Genomic DNA, 21,544 nt, shown 5'->3' with positions numbered 1-21,544 from the left:
TCAGGCAGACCTGTACCCCACTGAGTTGCCACCACCTCAGCTCAGCAGATGAGTGAAGCTAGTGGTTAAGACTTCTACTTGGGCACTGCAGGTAGGAACTCAGTTGGCCAAGATCCAAGTGTTTGTTGGTTGTTCAAACCCCTCCCCTCTTCTCCATCACAATCTGATTCTGAATGGGGACTCCCTCCCCTAAGTTACCCACGTTGCTGGGGCAGCTGGATGTCCACCCTGGGCCTTCTTTTCTCACTGGAGGAGCCCTCCGGGGGTGGTGCTGCACCAGCCTGGGGAGGGGCAATGTGGTCAGTGTGTAGCTGCTCGTCTTACCCTTCTTGTGTGGTCTGTCTCTGCCCTGTGTTCTAGGATTTTCTCAGCCGTGTCTTGTCCAGGAATAGTCGCTCTGTGAGGGGGAATGAAATCAGTAGCTCCCCATGGCGCCATCTTGATGGCATCACCCCCACCCCGTAATTCATACCTGTGCAGCCTTCTCGTTTCCTCCTGCCTCTCAGGGTTTCCTGATGGCAGTGAAATCACTGCATCCTTCATATGTCTCTATTACAAGGTACAGTAGAGATGGATGGCTCACCCACTGCTGTTGGAAAGTTCTGGTTTCTTTCCCCCTTGGAGACCTGATGCCAGCAGGCAAGTGTAACTTCGGTGTGAATAGAGCGTGAATTCAATTCTTGCTAATCTTCCAAAGAATGCTACGAGGGAAGCTTGATGAGTAAACAGGCCACAAAAGGAAAGGTAGGATTCCCCAAATCGTTCAGCCAGTAGGTTGTGGCTCTGGAGGTGGAGGAGGAACCTCTTTCCCTGGGCCCTCCCATCCTACTTGGAGTTTACGAAGCCTACCTTTGGTCAGGGCATTTATATTTCCTTCTGCCTAGAACCCGGTTTCTCTTGTTCTTTTCTTGGTTGTGCTTTTCAGACCTTCATCCATCAGGTCTTTGCTCAAATGGCAGTCCTTCAGAAAGGCCTTACCTGACCACTTAATTTTTTTCGTAAAGACTTAACATGATCTGCAATTTTTCAGTAATTTAGTTGTTTGTCTGCTTATTTATTGTCTGGACTTCCTCTAGAATTTAACTCCTTATTCACTACAGTAGCCCCTGTGCCTCAGAATCTTCATGTGCTCCTCCCAGATAGTGGGAGAGTAAATGAACTGGGGGTAAAGTATGCCTTAGATGGTTCCTGCCTGGTAGGAGCATCACCTGTATTACGTCACTGCCAGAAATGCACAGCCTCACCCTAGAACTAGAATCCGAGTGGGGACCCAGCACTCTACATTGTAACAGGCCCTCCAGGTACTTCTGATGCATGCTCCAGCTTGACAGCTCCTAGTGGGGCAGTGCTTCTTTATTGATCTTGAACATGCATCTGAACAGACCTAGGATACCTTAGTAGAATGCAGATCCTTGTTCAGTAGGTCTGGGTGGGGGGAGGTGTCAGGGAACCTGCATTTCTAACAAACCCAGGTGGCACTCACGCTGCTGACCACTTACTTGCCACTCAAGTAAGTGGTCAGCAGCATCTTTGCAGTAACCTGGGAAGCTGTAAAAATCACTGATGCTGGTCCCTCCCTTAGATGTTCTGATTTAATTGGCCTGGAGTACAGCTATACTGGGTCTTTTTAAAAGCTCCTCAGGCAATTCTAATGTGCAGGCAAGGCTGAGAACTGCCACCCTGGAAGGTTTTCAGGTGTGTGCATCCTCAGAACACCACTGGGTGTGCAGACAGGTGACACACAGCAGCTCTGAGCCAGGGTATGCATAGAGTTCAGACACCATAAGACACAAGACCTGAGAGTTCTGGGGGAGACCTAAAAAAGGAAGTCTATGGGGAGACAAACTCAAGGAGAAACTGTAAGCAGTGGGGGAAACTAACTCCCTCAGCCCACTTACCGACCTAGATCTGCAAACACGTCCGCTCGATACAAGGATTCGATGCTGCTCAATCCACACTGATCCAATGAGTACAAAAACCAGTGATGATTTCGTCTTCAAGATAAAACTCCTATGGATAAACAAATGTTCCAGGGATTGCATTAGCTGGCCAGGTTAATTGAAAATGACTCCAGTAATTAGTTTTGTGCATTCAGTTTGTTATTAGTGCAGATGCTTTTCATAGAAGGGACAAAAGCTCCTAAGTGAAACCTCTCTGGCTTTTCTGTCATTCCTCTGAACTTGTGTTCTAAAAAATGGATCATGCATTCAGAGGGTTCGCTAGGTTTAAAATAAATCATCCCTTTGGTGTACACAGCCCCATATACATTGGGTTATATACCTTGAGATGAAGAGACATAAACAGGTGGCGTTTTGTTCCTATTAACATGCCCAGTGGGACTTCTTAAAAGAGGGTTGATGTTTATTAGGATGTTTTCAAGAATGCTCTCTAAAATGAACAAGAACATGAATATAAATACTGTTCCTAATAAATTAGATTTTTAAAAGAGGAATGTGAAAGAAGGCATTATGAATGTAGCAAACAAGACGCAGGAAGTGGGTTGTGAACCCTGAATCTACCTCCCAGATTCTCCATTTCATCATCTCAGGATGCTATAGGGATGAACAGGAAGTTCTGGGAGGCATTATGCAGAATACTGTTAAGATATCACGTTTGACTAAAAACAGAACTACCATATGATCCAGCAATTCCACTCCTGGGAATATATCCAGACAAAATGCTAATTCAACAAGATACACGTTCCTCTATGTTCACAGCAGCACTACTGACAATAGCCAAGACATGGAAACAACCTAAATGTCCATCAACAGATGAATGGATAAAGAAGATGTGGTGAGGGTGTTGGCCCCGCCCACTCGAGCCTGGGAACCCTACTGAGCTCTTATGCCAGTCCCCTGCCCTACAAAGCCCTCTCCGGGCCACGTGGGTCCTGGGGGCATAGGAGGGAGGCAGGTGGGAGGGGCACTCCAGGACCTGAAGAGCAGGAGAGGAGCAAGGACATTGGCCCCGCCCACTCAGGCCCGGGAAGCCTGCTGGGCTCCCAGGTGGGGACCCCCACCCTCTGAGACCAGAGGCAGGAGGCACGCCTGGGCCCCTTCCATTCTATAAGCCACACCCCCAGGGCATTTTCCAGCCTTCTGGGTCCTAAGCATAGGCCCTGCCCTCCACAGCCAAGGCCTTTTCCACTTTCTCCCCCCCCCACACCCCCACTGCACAGCTTGCAGAATCTTGGTTTACAAGCTGGGGGTCAGGGAGAAGCTCCTGCAGTGAGAGCTCTGAGTCCAAACCACTGGACTAACAGAGACCCTCGGACCCCCAGGGAATATTCATCTCAGCACCAACCCGGCTCTACCCAACAGCCTACAAACTCCACTGTTGGAAGCCTCAGGCCAAACAACCAGTAAGACAGGAACACAATCCCACTCATCCAAAAAAAAAAAAAAAAATGAGATGGCAAAAAAATATGTCACAGATGAAGGAACAAGGTAAAATCCTACAAGACAAATAAATGAAGAGGAAATAGGCAATCTACCTGAAAAAAGAATTCAGAGTAATGAGAGTAAAGATGATCCAGAATCTCAGAAATAAATAGAATGGAGACATGGATTGAGGAAATAAATGTTTAACAGAGATCTAGAAGCACTAAAGAACAAAGATGAACAACACAATAACTGAAATGAAAAATACACCAGAAGGAATCAATAACAGAATAACTGAGGCAGAAGTTCCTGGTAACAGGAACATACATATTAATAATAACCTTGAATGTAAATGGATTAAATGCCCCAACCAAAAGACACAGACTGGCTGAATGGATACAAAAACAAGACCCATCTATCTACAAGAGACCCACTTCAGACCTAGGGACACATACAGACTGAAGGTGAAGGAATGGAAAAAGATATTCCATGCAAATGGAAATCAAAAGAAAGCTGGAGTAGCAATACTCATATCAGATAAAATAGACTTTAAAATAAAGAATGTTACAAGAGACAAGGAAGGACACTACATAATGATCAAGGGATCGATCCAAGAAGAAGATATAACAATTATAAATATATATGCACCCAACATAGGAGAACCTCAATACATAAGGCAAATGCTAACAGCTATAAAGAGGAAATCGACAGTAACACAGTGATAGTAGGGAACTTTAACACCCCACTTTCACCAATGGACAGATCATCCAAAATGAAAGTAAATATGGAAGCAGTAGCTTTAAATGACACAATAGACCAGGTAGATTTAATTGATATTTATAGGACATTCCATCCAAAAACAGCAGATTACACTTTCTTCTTAAGTGCACATGGAACATTCTCCAGGATAGATCACATCTTGGGTCACAAATCAAGCCAAGGAAAATTTACGAAAATTGAAATTGTATCAAGCATCTTTTCTGACCACAACGCTATGACACTGGAAATCACCTACAGGAAAAAAAACTGTAAAAAGCACAGATACATGGAGGCTAAACAGTGCACTACTAAATAACCAAGAGATCACTGAATAACCAAGAGATCACTGAAGAAATCAAAGAAGAAATAAAAAGTACATAAAAACAAATGACAATGAAAACACAACGGCCCAAAACCTATGGGACACAGCAAAAGCGGTTCTAAGAGGGAAGTTCATAACAATACAATCTCACCTCAAGAAAAATCTCAAATAAACAATCTATCCCTACACCTAAAGCAACTAGAGAAAGAAGAACAAAGAAAACCCAGTCAGCAGAAGGAAAGAAATCATAAAGATCAGAGCAGAAATAAATGAAATAGAAACAAAGAAAACAGTAGCAAAGATCCATAAAACTAAAAGCTGGTTCTTTGAGAAGATAAACAAAATTGATAAACCATTAGCCAGACTCATCAAGAAAATAACGGAGAAGACTCAAATCAATAGAATTAGAAATAAAAAAGGAGAAATCACAACTGACACTGCAGAAATACAAAGTTATAAGAAACTACTACAAACAACTCTATGCCAATAAAACGGACAACCACAAGAAATGGACAAATTCTTGGAAAGGTACACTTTTCCAAGACTGAACCAGGAAGATTTAGAAAATATAAACAGACCTATCACAAGTAATGAAATTGAAACTGTGATTAAAAATCTTCCAACAAACAAAAGTCCAGGACCAGATGGCTTCACAGGCAAATTCTATCAAACATTTTGAGAAGAGCTAACACCCATCTCAAACTCTTGCAAAAAACTGCAGAGGGAGAAACACTCCCAAATCCATTCTATGAAGCCACCATCAACCTAATACCCAAACCAGAAAAAGATATCACAAAAAAAGAAAATTATAGGCCAATATCACTGATGAATATAGATGCAAAAATCCTGAACAAAATACTAGCAAACAGAATCCAACAATATATTAAAAAGGATCATACACCATGATCAAGTGGGATTTATCTCAGGGATGCAGGGATTCTTCAATATATGCAAATCAATCAATGTGATACACCATATTAACAAATTAAATAAAAATCATATGATCATCTCAATAGATGCAGAGAAAGCTTTTGACAAAATTCAACACCCATTTATGATAAAAACTGTCCAGGGCTTCCCTGGTGGTGCAGTGGTTGAGAGTCTGCCTGCCGATGCAGGGGACACGGGTTCATGCCCCGGTCTGGGAAGATCCCACATGCTGCGGAGCAGCTGGGCCTGTGAGCCATGGCCACTGATCCTGTGTGTCTGGAGCCTGTGCTCCACGACAGTGAGAGGCCCGTGTACCGTAAAAAAATATATATATATACTTTCCAGAAAATGGGTAGAGGGAATCTACCTCAACATAATAAAGGCCATATATAACAAACCCACAGCAAACATCATACTCAATGGTGAAAAACTGATAGCATTTCCACTAAGATCAGGAAAAAGATAAGGATGTCCACTCTCGCCACCCTTATTCAACATAGTTTTGGAAGTCCTAGCCATGACAATCAGAGAAGGAATAAAAGGAATACAAATTGGAAAAGAAGTAAAACTGTCACTGTTTGCATATGACATGATACTATACATAGAGAATCCTAAAGATGCCACCAGAAAACTACTAGAGCTAATCAATGAATTTGGTAAGGCTGCAGGATACAAAATTAATGCACAGAAATCTCTGGCATTCCTATACAGTAACAACGAAAAAATCAGAAAGAGAAATTAAAGAAACAATCCCATTTACCACTGCAACAAAAAGAATAAAATACCTAGGAATAAACCTCCCTAAGGAGGCAAAAGACTTGTACTCAGAAAACTATAAAACACTGATGAAAGAGATTAAAGATGACATAAACAGATGGATAAAAATGCCATGTTCTTGGAAGAATCAATATTGTGAAAATGACTATACTACCCAAAGCAGTCTACAGATTCAATGCAATCCCTATCAAACTACCAATGGCATTCTTCACAGAATTAGAACAAAAGAATTTTACAATTTGTATGGAAACACAAAAGGCACTGAATAGCCAAAGCAATCTTCAGAAAGAAAAACGGAGCTGGAGGAATCAGGCTCCCCAGCTTCAAATTATACCACAAAGCTACAGTAATCAAGACGGTATGGCACTGGCACAAAAACAGAAATATAGATCAATGGAACAGGACAGAATGCCCAGAGATAAACCCACTCACATATGGTCAACTAATTTATGACAAAGGACGCAAGAATATACAATGGGGAAAAGACAGCCTCTTCAATAAGTGGTGCTGGGAAAACTGGACAGATACATGTAAAAGAATGAAATTAGAACATTCCCTAACACCATACATAAAAATAAACTCCAGATGGATTAAAGACCTAAATGTAAGGCCAAACACTATAAAACTCTTAGAAGAAACCATAGGAAAAACACTCTTTGACATAAACCACAGCAAGATCTTTTTTGACTCACCTCCTGAAGTAATGAAAATAAAAACAAAAATAATCAAATGGGACCTAGTTAAACTTAAAAGCTTTTGCACAGCAAAGGAAACCATAAACAAGACAAAAAGAGAACCCTCAGAATGGGAGACAATTTTTGCAAATGAAACAATGGACAAAAGGATTAATCTCCAAAATATACAGCAGCTCATGAAGCTCAATATCAAAAAATCAAATACAATTAAAAAATGGGTGGAAGACCTAAATAAACATTTCACCAATGAAGACATACAGATGGCCAAGAGGCACATGAAAAGATGCTCAACATGACTAATTATTAGAAAAATACAAATCAAAACTACAATGCTGTATCACCTCACACCGGTCAGAATGGCCATCATCAAAAAATCTACAAACAATAAATACTGGAAAGGGTGTGGTGAAAAGGGAACCCTCCTGCACTGTTGGTGGGAATGTAAATTGAAACAGCCACTATGGAGAACAGTATGGAGGTTCCTCAAAAAACTAAAAATAGAACTACCACACAACCCAGCAATCCCACTACTGGGCATATACCCTGAGAAAACCATAATTCAAAAAGAGACATGTACCAAAATGTTCACTGCAGCACTATTTACAATAGCCAGGACATGGAAGCAACCTAAATGTCCATTGACAGATGAATGGATTAAGAAGATGTGGCACATGTATACAATGGAATATTACTCAGCCATAAAAAGAAATGAAATTATTAGTAGTGAGGTGGATGGACCTAGAGTCTGTCAGAGTGAAGTAAGTCAGAAAGAAAAAGAAATACCATTTGCTAACGCATATATATGGAATTTTAAAAAAATGGTACCGATTAACCTAGTGTCAGGGCAAAATAAAGACGTAGACATAGAGAATGGACTTGAGGACACAGTGGCAGGGAGGGGGAAGCTGGGGCGAAGTGAGACTCGCATCGACATATATACACTACCAAATGTAAAATAGCTAGCTAGTGGGAAGCAGCAGCATAGCACAGGGAGATCAGCTCAGTGTTTTGTGACGACATAGAGGGGTGGGATAGGGAGGGTGGGAGGGAAGCTCAAGAGGGAGGGGATGTGGGGATATATGTATACATATAGCTGATTCACTTTGCTGTACAACAGAAACTAACATAGTATTGTGAAGCAGTTATACTCCAGTAAAGATCTATTAAAAAAAAATTCCTCACTACTATATATAAAATAGATAACCAACAGGGACCAACTGTATAGCACAGGGAACGATGCTCAATATTTTATAATAATCTGTAAGGGAAAAGAATCTGAAACGTGTGTGTGTGTGTATAAACTGAATCACTTTGTTGAACACCTGAAACTAACACAACATTGTAAATCAACTACAATTTTTTTAAATGATGAAAAGTCATATAAAAGATACGGCGTATATATATACAATGAAATACTTCTCAGCCATAAAAACGAATGAAATAATGCCATTTGCAACAACATGGATGGACCTAGAGATTATCATACTAAGTGAAGTAAGTCAGAAAGAGAAAGACAAATACCATATGATATCACTTATATGTGGAATCTAAAATATGACACAAATGAACCTATCTATGAAACAGAATCACAGACACAGAAAACAGACTAGTGGTTGCCAAGGGGAAGGGGGTTGGGGGAGGGATGGAGTGGGATGCCAGGGTTAGCAGATGTAAGCTATTATATATAGGATGGATCAACAACAAGGTCCTACTGTATATAGCACAGGGAACTACATTCCATATCTTATGACAAGCCATAATGGAAAAGAATATGAAAAAAGAACATACATATGTATAACTGAATCACTTTGCAGTGCAGCAGTAAGTAACACAACATTGTAAATCAACTATACTTCCTTTAAAAAAAAAAAAAAGACCAGGTTTGGAGAGTCTAGGAGGTGACATGACCACACCCTTTTCTGGGAAGGATCTCTTACAGGCCCCACCCCCGTGGAGGCAGCCAGCCAGAGCTGGGCAAGGTCTGTAGTAAATGACCCTGTCCTCCCCGGTCATAGTTGATTGGTAGACACAGTGTAAACCTGGCTAAGTTCTCTCTCCAGAAAATCAGAAAATTGGAAGAAGGTGATACCGAGTCTGGGAGTCTTAGGAATGAGCCACTTGAATGCAGCAGTCGAGAGCAGTGCTCTGCTGTAGGACCTTCTCAGTGATGGAGATGTCCTGTAGCTTGCACTGTCCAATACAGTAGCCACATGTGGCTACCAAGCAACTGAAATGTGGCTACTGTGACTGAGGAACCGACTTTTTAATTTTACTTCAATTTACATTTAATTGCTAGTGTCTATTGTATTGGACAGCACACCTCTAGAGGCCACTTTTACGGCCTTCAGCTTCTACTACGGAATCCCCAGAGCCTCTTTGGTTATCTCCTTTGCCAAGTTCAGCTGTTGCATCAGTTTCACAAGACACCCTAGGAGCTTTCCAGTAAATCCCCCAATTTACTTCAGCTAGCCAAAGGTGCCTTAATTAAGATAGGGTGTTAATTAAGTTAAAAGCTTAAATACCATCCTTTTGCAGAGGGATGTCTGTCCATCACATTAAAACCATCCATATGTGAAGATGCTGGACCTCCTCTTGCCCATGGGTATTCTACCAAAGTAGGAATGAAGAAGGTGGATTAATTCTTTAATGCCTAATACCCTAAGCAAACTATCTTCTGAAGTCACAGGGCGATCCTATTTGAAACAGAAAAGAATTAGTGGCAGGACTTACTTATGTCAGAGTTACATGGGACTCAGCATTAGCCTGGGGATCTGGAAAATCTGAGCTCACAGTCTACCTTTCCCCTTTCCCTGGATGAGGTGTGACAAGCTATGTAGTCACCATAAGTCTCAGCAGCCTCATGATTTTAAGGAAGCCTTAAAACCAGACTATCATTAAGGTCATTCTACTTCTATTAGACTGTAATAAGCTATAAGCCGTGAGGGCCCTGCCACTGTCTTACTCACTGTTGTGTCCTCACAGAGCCAGTGTGGAATAACACTGTAGTTGATGGCATCTCGGATTGGGTCCAGGGGGAAAATGGAAACTTCATCTTGAAGGTGAACCAGATTTGGGCCAAAGGTGAACAAACTCCAGAGGTTATACAGGCAGTCATTCCATTGGGAGTGTCCCAATTTGACATTCATGGGCACAGTCTGACTACGGGTGACCTTGAGCCTCTTCTCTATGCCATGAGCTTTGGTTCCCCTGATCGTAACTAATAAGACAAATGGGGACTTTCCAATTTAAACATTGCAACCATTATCACACAATAGTTTATCTAACTCTAAAAGTTTGTGAGGCATCCTTGTCTTACCATCACTGCCACCATCATCACATCATTGTTACTCCTTTGCAGATGGGGACACCAAGGCTCAGAGAGAGGAAGCCAGCTGATTCAGATCCCACTGTTAGTAAGTGGATGAGGCAGAATTCACAACCGGGTCTTCTGACTCTAAATTCAACACTTAGTAGAGAAGAACATCTGTATCTGCTTTAAAATTGTACGGAGACAGATGAAATACCATATGTTTAATACTTTGGAGAGAAAATGTGAAGCAAATAAAGTTTGCATTTTAAGAGATGAGAAGGGCAAGGGTGTCATTCTTTTCTGGGTCTGCGTTTTGAGGTATGTTCTTGAAAGTCTGGTGCGTGGTTGTTACCTACAGTATAAAAGTAGACTAACAATTATGGGGAAGTCTTGAGAGCAGACCTTCCATGTAAGCCAGATTACTGTTGTCCTGTGTTTAATTGTAGCCAATTCTTTTGGCATCTTCTATTGTTCTCAGTAAACCCTTAACAACAGCCCAATGTGGTCAATACTACAATCCTTCATTTTAATATGAAGATGGTTTGATACAGAAAAGCTAAATGATGTGTCTAAGATCACAGAAATACAAGCTGACCAAGCCAAAATTCACATCTCAGATCTGACTGCAGAGCACAAGTTCTAATGCGACAATTTCCTTCTTGTTAATTACGAACCTTTAATAAAATTTCACCTTAATGATTCATCTGTGTTTTATTGGTACCACATGAAAAGAAGCCAGTATCCACACTGGTGATATCATAGGACTTCTAGGGGTCAATATGATGGTGACAAAAGCATCGGCATGAGAAACCCCAAGGTGAGGTCACACTTTCCTAGATATTTCCTCACTGGTGCCAACATCAGGATAAAGTACCATGGATTTTCTTAAACGTGGGGGTGGGGGATGAAGCAGAAAACTACCTTAACACTCTTACTAGATCATATCTGACAGAATGCCCCTTATTCATCTTGGTACTACATAACCAAGCTCAGAGCCAGATGCAGTAGAAGCTGTTGGATATATGAATCATTCTGACTCCTAATACTGATAATAGGTAAGCTCACACACACTGTGCTCCAGCCTTTGTCTTATTTTAATCTCCTGTAAAGCACCATTTATGTATTACATGTGAAGAAGGCAGGAAGATGAATGTGAGGTTAACACGTATTATATTTTCTCATTAAAAGTTATAGTCGGGCTTCCCTGGTGGTGCAGTGGTTGGGAGTCCGCCTGCCGATGGAGGGGACATGGGTTCGTGCCCCGGTCCGGGAGGATCCCACATGCCGCGGAGCGGCTGGGCCCGTGAGCCATGGCTGCTGAGCCTGCGCGTCCGGAGCCTGTGCTCCACAACAGAAGAGGCCACAGCAGTGAGAGGCCCGCGTACCGCCAAAAAAAAAAAAAAAAAGTTATAGTCACCTATTACAGGAACACCATCACTTGAGGTATGTGGTTAAGGAAGAACCTGTATCTGGACCAAAATGAGGTCCCCTCCAGAAGGTTCTACCATATCAGGGACATCATGGGGCACGGTGGGAATTTTTTGAACAGGCCAGGCCAGGTGAGCATCCGTGAAACACATGCTGAGGATGCATTTGGGGGACCTTAGATATTTAGGTCATTAACACCTGAAGTTACTCCTCTCACAACAGGCTACCTTGGAGATGGACAGCCACCTACTATGAAAGTGAGATTTCATGGTTTCTAGGTTAGTGATGACTTTGATGTTCCAGTGCTGGGGATTACTGATCTGTCTTTGGTCTGAATTCACCTAACCTACTTTATGGTCTATAATAAGGGACTGTTGGACTAGAGAGTTTCTATCAGTATCAAGGGCTGAAATCACATACATGGCTCTTTTGTTTGTAACTCTCATGCTCCCAAGAGTGAGAGGCGGTCAAAGACGGTGTGGCCAAGAATGTAGAGAAAATCAGGTAATGGCATATTATCGAGAACTGGAGGGCACTGAGATGGTTAGTTAGGAGGAGAGATGCTCGTAAGGAAGGAAAGATTTGTTTTTCACATTCCTCTAGGGCTGGTTATTCAATGATAATCAAAATGTTCTGTTTGATCCAAGAATTAATGGGAGGGGGGATCACGGAGAAGGAGATTTTACCTAGACTGAACGTGCCTTAAGACAAGGGGCCGTGTCTACGCCATAATCTCCATGTGTCACACTGTGTCAACCACGCCATGCAATATTAACAACTGTTTGTTGACAAGCTGAATAAAGTGATTAAACGTATTCAACAAGGGACTTTATAGGAGTCAGAATTGTCTGAAAAGTATAAGGACTTCCTGGGCTGGTTATCAATTCTGTCTCTAGATGCTTATTATCAGAGTCTGGAGAGTCGCCTGTCAGGTGATCTGTCCGTGTGAGAGATGCCCTGATAGGCAATTTTCTAAGATGCCACAGTGGTATAAACATAGTCCACTATGGTGGACACATTACAATATAAATCACTAATCACATATCAGTCCTTGGAGTCAGTTGCCTTAGTGAAGTGGGTTTGGGATTTGAGTGGCAAAGACCCTGAAGTGCGAGGGAGAGCTCTGACTGGGGAGGAGGACATAGTAGGGGAGGCCAGGTCTTCGACTAAAAATGTACCGTTAGAACAACCAGTTATAACGTTGCCCAGGAACCTAATGTCTTTCCCCCCAGGACCTGTTGGCTGCTCTGCCAAGGTCTTGGGGGGTTACCTTTTGTGAGTCTGGCGGAAGTAGAGAGGAACTTCCATCTCTTATGAACTAGACACATTAGTTGTCATTTCTCTATTATCAGCTTTTCCCCACACCCTTGAATCAAGAGTTTGACAGATACCTACTTACAATGCATACATGCATACATGCATCTATCCATCCCTCTCTTCCCCATTCCTGGAAAGTACACTGTAGTGGGCTTCAAGTGATCTCCTGTAAACTTCCATGTGACCAGGGCCAAGGCCCTTAATCTCTGTAAAAGGAGACATCTGCTGAGTTTCCTCCTAGAGTCTTTCCCTTTTCTAATGTATCATTACACAATGTGCAGTACAGGCATAGTGCAGGCTAAAGATATAACACCTGTTTCCTAATCTAAGGGAACTTTGGACCTTGATCTGTAGAATCACACAAGTGATAACACAAGGCAACAACCAAAGCCACATGACTGGGCAGAATATGGTTGTGTTGAAAGAAAAGAGGGAGCGGTAAGTTCTGCTAAGGGTTAGGAGAGGGAGAAATCCCAGGGAGGAATTCATGGAAAAGCTGGATAGAGAGCTAGGTTTTTACTGATAAGAATTCAACTGATGGAGAGAAGCAAGGAGGGATCGGATCAAGATGGCAGAAGAGTAGGACGTGGAGCTTACCTTCTCCCACAGAAACATCAAAGATACATCTACATGTGAAATGAGATTCTCACAGAACATCTACTGAATGCTGGCAGAAGACCTCAGACTTCCAAAAGGGCAAGAAAAATCTCCACATAGCTTGGTAGGAAAAAAGAAAAAAGGCAAAAAAAAAAAAAAAAAAGGAATCAGGACAAGCCCTGCACCCTTGGGAGGGAGCTATGAAAGAGGAAAGGCTTCCGCACCCTGGGAAGTCCCCTCACTGGCGGGGAGATCAGCCAGGACAGAGGAGGAGCTTCAAAGACTTGGAGGAGAGGGCAGCAACCAGTTTGCAGAGGGCAAAGCAGAGAGAGACCTACACAGACAGTCCGTGCCACTGCCTGGCACTCCCCAGCCTGACATGCTCCCCTGCTGGGGCAGGCAGGGCCTGGGTGCTGAGGCTTAGGCTTCAGAGGTCAGACCCAGGGAGAGGACTGGGGTCGGCTGCATGGAGACAGCTTGAGGGGGCTAGGGTGTGGTGCACCACAACCAAGGGAGTCTGGGAAGAAGCCAGGGCCCGCCAGAGAGGCAAGGTGCCATTGTTTGGGGGTATGCGAGGAGAGGGGCAGAACCACCATAGGAGCTTCTTTATCCAGGCATGCGGTCTCAGGTGGCAGGGTACTGCCTACATGCACTCCAAGGGCAGGTGTGAGCTACTGCTGCCATCTAAGACTCCAGAGGCAGGCACGGACTCCTGCTGCCTCCAAGGGTCCCACAACTGGGCACCAACCACTGTCCCCATCTCCTCAGGCGTGTGCACAACCCACCACCTCCAAGGGTCCCATGCCTGGGCACCAACCACTGCCCCCGCCTTCTCGGGAATGCACCTGGGCCGCATACCTGCACACCCTCTACCAAGGGGATAATGGCAAGCACACACTGAGTAAAGAGATGGCAAGCATCCAAACCAAAAAGAGCCCCCATGCCCAAAAGAAATTAAATCCACACAAGTTACGCAGGGATGCTCGCATGTATAAACAGTCCTCCAAGACTAAAATAGATAATCACTTCTCCTAAATTCACAGAGTAAGAGAAATATAAGCAAAATGAAGAAGCAGAGGAACCACTCCCAGTTGAAAGACCAAGAGAATTCCCCTGAAGGAACAAACAATGAAGCAGACCTCTTCAGTCTAATAGACACCAAGTTCGAAAAGGAGGTAATGAAAATAGAAGGAGTTAATAAAGGCTATTGCCAGAAACGCAGACTAGTGTTAAAAGGAACTAGAAACTATAAGTAGGAGCCAAGAAAAATTAGACAATTCATTTGCCTAGATGAAAGCTGAGCTAAAGGCAATGAATAGCAGAAGGAATAATGCAGAAGAAAGAATAAGTGATCTGGAAGATAGAATAATGGAAATTACCCAATCAAAACAGTGGACAGAAAACCAAATGAAAGCAATATAACAGACCTATGGGATAATATAAAGCATGCCAATCTATGAAAGCTGAGCTAAAGGCAATGAATAGCAGAAGGAATAATGCAGAAGAAAGAATAAGTGATCTGGAAGATAGAATAATGGAAATTACCCAATCAAAACAGTGGACAGAAAACCAAATGAAAGCAATATAACAGACCTATGGGATAATATAAAGCATGCCAATCTATGGGGATTCCTGAAGGAGAAGTTAGAAAAGGGGATTGAAAATGTATTTGAAGAAATTATGGCTGAAAACTTCCCAAACCTAAAGAAGGAAACAGATATCCAGATTCAGGAAGCACAGAGGGTCCCAAACGAGATGAACCCAAACAGACCTACACAAAGACATATTATAATAAAAATGGCAGAAGTTAAAGAGAGGATTCTAAGGGCAGCAAGAGAGAAAAAAAATAGTTAATTACTCTTTTAACTTTCCCTTAAGGGAACTGCCATAAGGCTATTAGCTGATTTCTCTACAGAAATGCTGCAGGCCAGAGGGAGTGGCAAAAATATATTCAAAATCTTGAAAGGGAAAAATCTGTGACGTAGAATGCTCTACCCAGCAAAATTCTTTCTCCTCCTATTCTAAATGATAAAGAATTTCAGACAAGCAAAAACTAAAAGAACACAGCAATACTAAACCCACCCTAAAAGAAACACTGAAAGGTCTTCTCTAAATAGAAAAGAAGAAAATATAGGAAGGAGGAAATCTCAATTGGAAAGTAAATCACTTAAATTAGCCAGTATACAGATCAAAAAGAAAAAAAAAACTATTTGTGAAAGCAATGATGTACACAAGGAATAGCAAAAGGATAAATATGAAGATGTAAAAAAGGACATCAAAATCATAAAATATGGGGAAGGAGGGTAAAAAAAAATGTAGATTCTTTTTTTTAGAATGTATTTGAGCCTATATGCCTATTAGTCTAAAGCAAGCAGATACAGGAAAGGGTTAACATACTTGAAAAACTGGGCAACCACAAATCAAAAACATACAATAGATTCACAAAAAACAAAAAGAAGAGAACACAAGCATAAAATAAAATCATCAAACCACAAAAGGAAAAAGAAAGGAACAAAGAAGAAACATAGAATCAACAGGAAAACAAGGTTTAAAATGACAATAAATACAATGTATCAATAATTACCTTAAATGTCAATGGATTGAGTGCTCCAATCAAAAGACAGAGTGGCAGACTGGAGAAAAAACAAGAGCCTACAGTATGTTGCCTACAAGTGACTGACCTTAAGGCAAAGGACACACATAGATTGAAAGTGAGGGAATGGAAAAAGATATTTCATGCAAATGGAAATGACAAGAAAGCAGGAGTTGCAATACTCATATCAGACAAAATAGACTTTAAAACAAAGGCCATAAAGAAGGATAAAGAAGGACACTATATAATGGTAAAGGATCAATGCAAGAAGAGGATTTTACACTCATCAATACATATGCATCTAATATATGAGCACCTGCATACATAAAACAAATATTAACAGACATAAAGGGACAAATTGATGGGAATACAATAATAGTAGGAGACTTTAACACCCCACTCCCATCAATGGACAGATCTTCTAGACAGAAAATCAGTAAGGCAACAGAGATCCTAAATGATACAATAGAACAGTTAGACTAAATTGATATTTTCAGGACATTACATGCAACCACCCCCCACCCAAAAACAGAATACACATTCTTTTCCAGTGCACATGGAACATTCTCTAGGATTGACCACATACTAGGGCACAAAACTAACTGCAACAAATTTAAGAGTAGAAATTATTTCAAGCATCTTCTCTGACTACAACAGCATGAAACTAGAAATCAACCACAGGAAAAGAAATGAGAAAAAAAACAATCACACGGAGACTAAAGAACCTGCTATAAAAAACCCATGGGTCAACAAGGAAATCAAAAAGAAAATTAAATAAATACCTTGAGACAAACGACAATGAAAACACAACCATACAAAATCTATGGGATGCAGCAAATGCAGTTCTTAGAAGAAAGTTCATAGTGATACAGGACTTCCACAAAAAACAAGAAAAATCTCAAATAAATAACCTAACATACCACCTAGAATTATAAAAATAAGAACAAAAAAACCCCTAAAGTCAGCAGAAGGAAGGAGATAATAAAGGTCAGGGGGCAAATAAGTAGAGATTTTAAAAACAATAGTAAAAATCAATAAGACAAACAAAATTGATAAACCTCTGGCCAGGCTCACTGAGAAGAAAAGAGAGAGAACCCAAATATACAAAATAAGAAATGAAAAAGGAGAAATCTCAACCAATACTGCAGAAATACAAAAAAATCATGAGAATACTATGAATAATTATATGCCAACAAATTTGACAACCTAGAAGAAATGGACAACTTTCTAGAAACATACAGCCCACCAAGACTGAATCAAGAAGAAATAGATAATTTGAACAGACTGATCACTAGAAGTGCAATAGAATCTGTAATTTAAAAACTCCCTACAAACAAAAGTCAAAGACCAGATGACTTCACAGGCTACTTAAACATAAGACATGACACCATAAAACTCCTAGAAGAGAGCATAGGCAAAACATTCTGACATAAATTGTACCAGTGTTTTCTTTGTCAGTCTCCCAAGGCAATAGAAATAAAAATAAACAAATGGGACCTAGTCAAACTTACAAGCTTTGCACAGCAAAGGAAACCATAAACAAAGTGAAAAGACAACCTACAGAATGGGAGAAAATATTTGCAAATAATGTGACCGACAAGGGCTTAATCTACAAAATATACCAACAGCTCATACAACTTAACAAAAAATAAACAACCCAATCGAAAACTGGGCAGAAGACCTTAATAGACATTTCTCCAAAAAGACATACAGATGGGCAATACACACACGAAAAGATGCTCATCGTCACTGATTATCAGAGAAATGCAAATCAAAACCACAATGAGGTATCACCTCACACCAGTCAAAATGGCCATCATTAAAAAGTCTACAAATAACAAATGCTGGAGAGGGTGTGGAGAGAAGGGAACCCTCCTACACTGTTGGTGGGAATGTAAATTGATACAGTCACTATGGAGAACAGCATGGAGCTTCCTCAGAAAACTAAAAACAGAACGGCCATATGATCCAGCAATCCCACTCTTGGACATATACTTGGACAAAAGTATAATTCAAAAAGACACATACTCCTATATCCATATTCACAATAACCAAGACATGGAAATAACCTAAATGTCCATCAACAGATGAATGGATAAAGAAGATGCAGTACATATATACAATGGAATATTACTCAGCCATAAAAATAATGAAATAATGCCATTTGCAGCAACACAGATGCAACTAGAGATTATCATACTAAGTGAAGTAAGTCAGAAAGAGAATGACAAATACCATATGAGATCACTTATATGTGGAATCTAAAATATGGCACAAATGAACCTATCTACAAAACAGAAACAGACTCACGGACAGAAGACAGACTTGTGGTTGCCAAGGTTGGGGGTGGGGGAGTGATGGGTTGGGAGTTTGGGGTTAGTAGATGCGAACTATTACATTTAGAATGGATAAACAACAAGGTCCTACTGTATAACACAGGGAACTATGTCTAATCTCCTGGGATAAACCATAATGGAAAAGAATATTAAAAAAATAATTTACATATATGTGTATAATTAATTCACTTTGCTGTACAGCAGAAATTAAACACAACATTGTAAATCAACTATACTTCAATTTTTAAAAATAGAGGAAAAAAACAAAAAAGAAGCAAGGCAGAAGGGCTTCCCAGAAATGGTGGAGAAGGCACATTATGTATGAAATCATAAGTACTGAAACAGGTGAAGAGCAATCTAGGTGTTTTGTTTTATATGGGTCAGTTATGAGGCCAGACAATAGACATCTTTAAAAGCCAGGCTAAGGACATAGGGCCTTCCAATCAACGTAATGGGGAGCCTTTAAAGGCTGAGCAGGGTAATGCCTTATAAATAGCTTTTTGGGGAGAATAATCTGGCAGCCTGGAGGAACGTGGACTTATTACGTGGGACAGAGTTAGAAGGCAGAGAAACTAGACAGAAATGTCTTATTCCAGGTTGGCTCTTCTTCTGCTGGGAAAAAAAAACCCCTCAGCTTCCAACAAACTGCCTTTCATTATGACACAAAAGCCATAAAAGTAGTGACGTATATAAAAGCAGTACAGGATGTTTTAAGTGGCTTTATGAAATAAAAGCAGCAGTAGATAGTTAAAATTGGAATGTCCTGCATCAGGTTATAACCATCTGAGTCTGGGAAGTTGCAACAGCAATGCAATCATATTTTTATAGCTCACCTTCGTCTTTTCACTCAGATAACTGAACTATGGGTGGGTGAGAAGGGAAAATCCAGCCAATCAGTGCCATTAAATAGCAAAGGACGAGAGTCTTTGAATTTCATTGGCCACAGAAATGACCAGATTGATAAAAGAATCCTTACTTCCCCAAATCAGAAAGATGTGTGCTGTGAAGGGGTAAGATTGATACTTGGGAAAACAGGTTCCCTAACAAAAGAACGTGATTGGTAGAGAGCAGTCACATCTGGCACTTTGATACCTGTGACTTCATTTCGTACCTATCTCAGTTCTGCGTAGGACGATTTTCACAAACTCACAGATGTAGAAGCTGGGGTTCAGAGAATTTGAGAAACTTGCCCATGGCCAAACAGTGAAGACGTGGTGTCCCTGGATGTTTCCCAACATGGATGCTATCTCTCATGTGGTGTCTTTTGAGGCCACATGAAATTTTTCATAAACTTTGATCTCTTTGCTGGTCTGTGAAGACGAGGTATCTTTCTGAAGCTACCAATGCGGGTCTCAGACTGGAGTGTTTCGTTTCATTTGTTCACCTATGACTGAGACAAATCCTGCTCGGGGCTTTTAGAAAAGACTCCTTTCTATTGGCAAAGTTGACTGTCTAGGGTCTTTTGTAGGCTAGGGATGGAGGTAGATGGCTCTGATGATTACATGATCAGGTGAAGAATGGTTTGCTCAAGATAAATGATTTGCTTGGTACAATGTGTTCTGAGAGATTTGGGTATTAATGGGTATTATTTTGCATGATACACACCGTGAAGACTTTCTTTGATTTTGCCCCCATTCCATCCCAGCTTGAGGATAGCAAAGTGCTAACTTAAAAATTATTGTATCAAGGAATAAAGGGCAGATAAGGTATTTGAATATATATGATGCTCCCCAAACTAATTAATTTATACTGATACCCTCGTGACCCAAGGAGAAATCTGAGGCCTGGAGCGGTCACGTCATCGTACATGAAAGGCAGCTCACAGACTGAAAGCTAGATCGGCCTCACCCTTAACACCCACACTTAACTGGCCTCATCTAACCCCTGCCATACACATTCTTCTACTAGCACATATACACAAAGATGGTTTTGATCTGGTAGCATTCAATTCTGTGAAGACGGACAACGTTTATATCTCTTCATGGGTTAGTTAATAGAGAGAATAATGTAGTTTAAGTCAACTATCATGTTGAAGTACCTCCAAGAAGCTATAAGAAAGAGAAAACATATGAGAGTAAAAGGATTGGAAATGAAAGTATAGGCCCCATGGTCAGCCAGGGTTTGCCTCCTCACTCCGTGATTTACTAGCTGAATGAGAATTGTACCTGCCTGTAAGGTGGCGGTGAGAATAAAATGACATGATGCACGTGTGCTGCTCCGCTCTGGGCCTGGCACCTACTAAAAGTTCCAATCATGATAGATATCACAGTAGTAACAGTAATAACATAATATGTATTGAACACTTACTATGTGTCAGGCATTGTTCTAAGTGATTTATGCACGTCAACTCATTTGGTCCTCATGACAACCCCTTGAGGTAGGTATTTTTATTACCATCTTCTATTGTAAAGTTGAGGTAACTGAGGCATGGAGATGTTATGCAATTTGTCCAAGGCCTGACAGCTGATAAGCGGTACCCAGTAGTGGGACTCCATAGTCTGTATTCTTAACCACTATGCTATGTGTCTTCTCTAGTAGTTGTGGAAGACCGCTTGTAGAGTACAAGGACGTGTCCAGTTCCTACAGTTAGAGGCCAAATCTGTAGGCCATTGGAAACCAAGCCAGGGAAAACTTTGGGGTGCAAAGGAGGGGCCACATCCCATTGAAAACATCAGCATGGCTCATGAAAGACAGGATTTGAGATAGGCCTTGAAGGATGAGTCAAGATAGGTACAGATGAACAGACAGGAGAACATTCAGGTAGCATGACTATATAAAGAACAGTTTGAACTCTGTTACATGGGACTACTCAACAAATATCTCAGTCATTGGGTTATAGCCCACCTGACTTCCCATGAACTATACAGCATGATGCTGGTGTCGGGTTCAGACAGATCTACATCAAATTCAGCTCTACCACTCATGAGCTGTGGCTTTGACTCCTCTATCTCAGTATATCAGTCAGTAAATGGGGTTATCACACCTCAAAGCACTGCCATGATTCTAAATGAGATGCTGTAGATAAAGGGCCAATGGTGGGTTTCAGTAAGTATTGGCTTCCAGGTCAGGTCCTTGCCATGGCTTCCAAGTGAGACCTACG

At 41.2% G+C, this 21,544-nt stretch overlaps 1 long non-coding RNA gene across 1 annotated transcript in view; it reads right to left on the bottom strand.

Annotated features, from left to right (window-relative positions):
* LOC309837432 overlaps nt 1-21,544 on the bottom strand; it is a 94,848-nt gene that overhangs the window by 37,092 nt on the left and 36,212 nt on the right. Inside the window, exon 2 of the long non-coding RNA XR_014298250.1 lies at nt 1,903-2,010. This is a non-coding gene — a long non-coding RNA (uncharacterized lncRNA). The remainder of the gene's footprint in view (nt 1-1,902; nt 2,011-21,544) is intronic.

The sequence above is a fragment of the Grampus griseus genome (genome assembly GCF_964374135.1).
Source record: "Grampus griseus genome assembly, chromosome: 19".
Lineage (NCBI taxonomy): Eukaryota > Metazoa > Chordata > Mammalia > Artiodactyla > Delphinidae > Grampus > Grampus griseus.
This window is presented reverse-complemented; position numbering and strand designations above follow the sequence as displayed.